The 5793-nt window shown below is 34.4% G+C and overlaps 1 protein-coding gene across 1 annotated transcript in view; it reads right to left on the minus strand.

Moving 5' to 3' along the window:
* LOC106877702 (putative mediator of RNA polymerase II transcription subunit 26) overlaps positions 1-5793 on the minus strand; it is a 271412-nt gene that overhangs the window by 58190 nt on the left and 207429 nt on the right. The window lies entirely within an intron of this gene.

The following is a 5793-nucleotide window of genomic DNA, read 5'->3' on the forward strand; positions in this document are numbered from 1 at the left end:
ATATATATTCGCCACTATATATTCGTCATTTTTGAACTAATGGTTATATGTTTCTGCCGCACATTAGCTCACTCTCCCTTCATCAAATTGACGTCGTCTGAACAGGTGCACGATGTACCTTGTGTCAGGTGTCGAAGTGATCGCAGAGCAATGTGAGACAAAGTGCTTCGCCCAAGAACACAATGCATATATATAATTAAGGTTCCGTTGGATTAGGTATTCAAATTGAGGCACTTTGCTAGGTCGGTATAATCCGCACACCCAAACAATATTAATGGGATGATATTGAATATCAAGTCTCCGTGCAGAGGTGTTTGTACCCGATATTTCTGCAGCAACCCAGCTAAGAGAAGATATGCGCTCTTGGTAATTCAGCTATGTACTTCTTATCACGCACACACATGCTTTTCGTTCTAAAATCCACCCAGTCATACGTCGGTATATATGTTGGTATCAATCTCTCTTTCTATCTGTATGCTTGAAAGTCTGAGAAGGTGAAAGGCTGAATATGAACTCAGAACATAAATACGGACGAAAGGCTGCTAAGCATTTTGCCCAACGTGCTAACAATTCTGCCAGCACGTCGCCTTATTGTAAACTGGTAATACCAGAACGCCTCAACCCTGAAGCGAACTTGTCATCTGTTATTCTATCTACTTCTTCGTCTAAGAAGAAAAATTGCATATAAATATAAAACGGCATGTTAGGAAAATGTTTTCATAAGAAAAATAATGTCGTAATGACATTCTGCTTAAAACTTCTGCTTAAAATAATAGTTTAACTCAGGTGTTATATAACTGTCAGATCTATTTTTGTGAAATATAACACCAAATATATCATACTGTCACGAGGCCATTATTGCACTTAGTCTTGTTGCTGTTGTTGCTATAATTGTTATTGAAGTCGATGGATGATGGAATTGGTAAACTGTCAGATGTAATACGTATGATTTATTTAGCCTTACTTCATTACGTTTTAAGTTGAAATTCTTTCGGGGACGACCTCACCTTGGCATAGAGCAGTGTAGGGCAGAGTTGACAGGGAAATATACAAAATGTTTTGTTGTATATATTCTCATAATTTTATTCAACAAGTCGAATATCTTATCTTGGTTAACTACTCGTGAATTCAAATTCCATCCCAACATCTTTATCAGCCTCGGTTTCAAGATCATAGAAAATAGGTACCTGTCAAATGTTGATGTTGAAGATTGATAATAAAATTAATGGTTCTTACCGGCTCTCAATGATTCTTTCACTCAAACCATGTAGTCTTGTGTCCCTTTCAGAGTCAGTGGAGTCGATTAAGCTAATTATGTCTTGCCTGTGGCCCCATTAATTCTTGTGGTGATCTTGCAGTATTATTAAAGTGGTAGACAAAATTCTTTGATTGTATGTATTGCGAGTCTTTACAGTTTGAGTTTTAATCCCTTAAATGTAAACTTATCCTATCTTAAGATGGCAGCATAAACACATGTCATATACTGATGTCATTATAATCGAATGCTTCTTTTTGTTTTACCCGCCTACTGCATAATAGCAGAATCGTTAATGAGACGGAGAAAATGTCCGGCAGTATTTGTTCCAGCTCATTACTCACCGAGTTCAAATCCTAGTGATGCCAAATGTATCTTTCATCTTTTGAAAAGTAATAATTAAAAACTAGAGTGGGTTTATTCGAGTAACTCATCGCTCCGAATATGCAACTTTGTTCTTAAGTTAGAAATCCATTTTTAGCATCGTTACTGTATCCAATCAAATGCATGCAGTAATATGTTGCAACACCTTTTAAGTTTCGAGATCAAAGCACAGCGATGTCGAATTTTCCATTCATTCCTGGTCGATAAAATAAGTATCAGTCAAATACTGGGGGCGAATATAATCGTCTTACTCGTCACCTTAAAACCTCCTGGCCCATTATTATATTAGTGTCGCAGAATTGCTACAGTATCTGACAAAATGTTCCCAGTACAAAACACGCAGAGGTCGACTTTGCCTTTTATCCTTCCAAGGTCGATAAATTAAGTACCAATCAACAAATTTAACAATGCGTATAGACCTCTGAGATGCTACTGTTCTACTTTATCCGCTCGGTTTGACTCGTCTAAGCAATATCCGGGACGTGGTTGGTAAAAGCGATTATAAACATCCTCTCTGCGGAAGCATTTAATCGAATATTTGCTTCCGACAGAACTTATGATAGATATCAATAATGATATTATTGGTTGTCTCACATTTGTAGATATGGTGTGCATAAGAAATTATGATTGCATTTGTATCAAAAATATCACATTGAATCAGTAACTCTCTCTCTCTCTCTCCCTCCATCTTATTTTTCACTCCCTTTCCCACAACTTCCCATTCTATCTATTCAACAATCTTATATAATACATATATATATGCATACATATATACTTATATATATATATATATATAATGTATTTCTATTATCCTCTAAATCTATTAATGTAGCAGCACTTTTGTTATTTTTAAGATTTCAAGATGTCTTCATAAGATGTGAACTACTTCGGACTAAAATAAGATTACATCATACTATATCACAATTAATTTCCCTCCAAACTTTATCTATTTTTTCCTTTTTACCCTTCTCCTCCTTACAGCACGATCAGTCAACGGATCTTTACATCTATCTCTCTATTTCTTCTGCCCATGTATCTATCTATCCATCAATCTATTTATATAGCTACAAGTTTTTCTATCCTTCCCGTCTCCTCCAATTTACAATCAGCAGAGATAGCTGTTGCCTTATTAACGTATTTCAAGATGTCATTATAGATATGATGTGAAACCTAAAATATGATTATATCATACGAATAACATCTGTCTACCTCTCCCTCTCGCACTTATTCTCTATCTTTGTATGTATGTATGTATGTATGTATGTATGTATGTATTATGCATGCATGTATGTATGTATGTATGTATTATGCATGTATGTATGTATGTATGTATGTATCTATCTATCTATCGATTTATTAAAACATTTGTCTATGTCAATTTCTACATTCATACATGCATATATAATGCATTTATATATACGCATATTTATATAAATGTATGTATGCTTCTACACACACACACATATATGCATACATGTAAGATCTTTATCTAGCCTTTTCTTACAGCTTATTATTCTTTTGTGTGTTGTTTAATATACTTCAGTATGTGTGTAGCCATGTACGTTAGTGTATATATGTACGTTAAGTATATATATATATATATATATATATATATAAATACGTTTATTTTTCCTTATATGTGTGTTCATGTGCGTCTGTGTCTGTGTGTATGCGTGTGTGTGTGTGTGTGTGCGCGCGCGCATTCGTGCTTGCTTGCGTGCGTTTATGTGTGTATGTTTATTCCTCCATTTAGCTTCTATAAATAAAGTGCCATCAGCGTGGTCCTTCGCTCTCTACACTGGAGTGTTGTCCTGAGTGCACCAGAAGTGATGCATCTTTCGGACATTGATCTCCGCAATATTACTGTTTCGCTAGCCGCTACTACAACGGGTTGCTATACTAAGTAACTCCTCTAATGTTACTAACTTCTTTCGTTAACCTGAAATAACCTCGCCTCCAACAACATTTAAAGCTAGAATTTATCTCATAACACATGAACCCATCCTCCACCGTCCACCGTCTTGCCCTTTATTCATTTGCTTCCTACTCTTCCACTAAGAATGACCATGTATTCACATCCATGATAACCACGTGACTTAAGGGTCATTGACAAGGCAAAAGAGACAGCATCGATGTCGCTTTCACCAGATGAATGGGATTTGTTTAGTGAATGAGAAAACAAAGCAGCATCATTTTCTTTTTCTCATCCACTAACACCTTTCAGTCAACTGCCACAATCAACACCCAACAAACACCGCGAACGAATGTAGACTTTCTGCCTCCTTCCATTTGAGACCTCTTTCAAAATTTTTAACATTTCCTCTGCCGCGCCTATTATGCTTCCTGATTTGCGCAACCTTATTATTATACTTATATTGTCACTGATATAGTTTTGCGTTTTTACTGCTGTTGTTTTCGTTTGTTTACTTTTTAAATTTGTTGTTTCTTATTTTATTAGTCGTGCCATATAAATATACCTGTTCGTGCTTCTTAAATCTTTTCATCGCTAGCTCGAGACACATTCATTTATTTTATCGCTAGTTCGATAGTTCTTTCCTTGTTTTATTTTCTATTATTATGTGTAAATAGTAATGATTATTCCTTATTTCACTTGAGTTACCTGGCTAAATTTAAATTCTGCATTATATAAAGTAACAACTTTCGCATTATACTCTTATTCACAATTGAATTCTTGGTCAATTTAATTCTACCAGTTTTTATAGTTTACATCTTAAAAAAAAATATTTTATATGTCTTTACCGCCACACTTATTCGCTCATTAATATAATCTTTGTTCTTTATAGCTTGATTTTTGTTTCCATTTTAAATTTATTTTGTTATTGTTGATCCTGTTCTTTCTGTTCTAAAAGATATATAAAATGGATTCTTAAAGATTTTCTCCATTTCTTTGAAGAGAAATTTTAATAGCAGAAATAATTTGCATATTATAAAGAAGATGGAATAAATTTTGCGTAACCTGCTTTTAACATAGAGGTCGTTTTAATGGCTGATATTGTTAATTAGTTCGATACTCTAATATACGTATAGTACTTTTGAAAATCATTATCATTTTAACTTTCACGTTTTCATGTTTTCATGAGTCAGGCGAAATACTTTAAGACATATTTTGTACAAGACGGTCTTTCTATTAATAATATTCATCCGTTTCCAAGTAGTGTAATATAAGCATGTTATCATGGAAGATAGCATACGAGCGAAGACAGTGTCACTCTTTCTACAAGCATGATGGGATACGAAGATACGGCCCACAAAAATCAAACCAGACAAATACGCAAACATACACTTGTACACATATGCAGGTAAACACACGGACATACACACGCACATACACACACACATACACACGCGTGTGGTGCATGTGTATGTGTGATTGTGTATGTATGCATGCAGCTACTACGTGGTGTGTGCATATTTGTACATATATTATACGTAAAAATATGCATATGTGAGTATATATACGCATATATATATACATAAACACATATATATATATACGCATGTATATATACATAGACACATATATGTATCTCGTAAACATATTTCGGTATATATCTATCTAAGTCACTCGTCCTCTCTCTGTATATATATACACACACACACGCACACATATGAATATATCTGTACAGGACGTCACGGACTGTGTAAACAACAGGAAGTACAAAAACAAACGAGTTAAATTACGCAAACAGCAAGAGAAAAAAAGCAAAAACACAGAGAATGATCCTTCATCAGTTGTCAGCTGTCTACCTACTCCTCATTTCGAGCATTCAACGACAATATGAGTCTTCGAAGACAGTTGCTCGCATAAATGCCAAAAAAAAATTTTGGATTTTATGGAGGGTCAAAGTTGGGAACAAAAGCAGGACAGTGCGGACATACAAGGAAATTGAAAGAAAACAAACATGAAAAGTCGTTAGACCAGAACTCGTTATACGAATAACAAGCACGCACATACACAGATAAGTAGATAGATATTAAGAAATACACATGTACATGTATGAATACACACAAAAACTCACAAAGACAGGACAAATTTCAAATGCATAATATAAATGCATGAGCGTATGTTGCTGTACATTTATGTATGTGTGTATAGCTGTATATATATATATATATATATATATATATATATA

Source organism: Octopus bimaculoides, chromosome 20 (genome assembly GCF_001194135.2).
Source record: "Octopus bimaculoides isolate UCB-OBI-ISO-001 chromosome 20, ASM119413v2, whole genome shotgun sequence".
Lineage (NCBI taxonomy): Eukaryota > Metazoa > Mollusca > Cephalopoda > Octopoda > Octopodidae > Octopus > Octopus bimaculoides.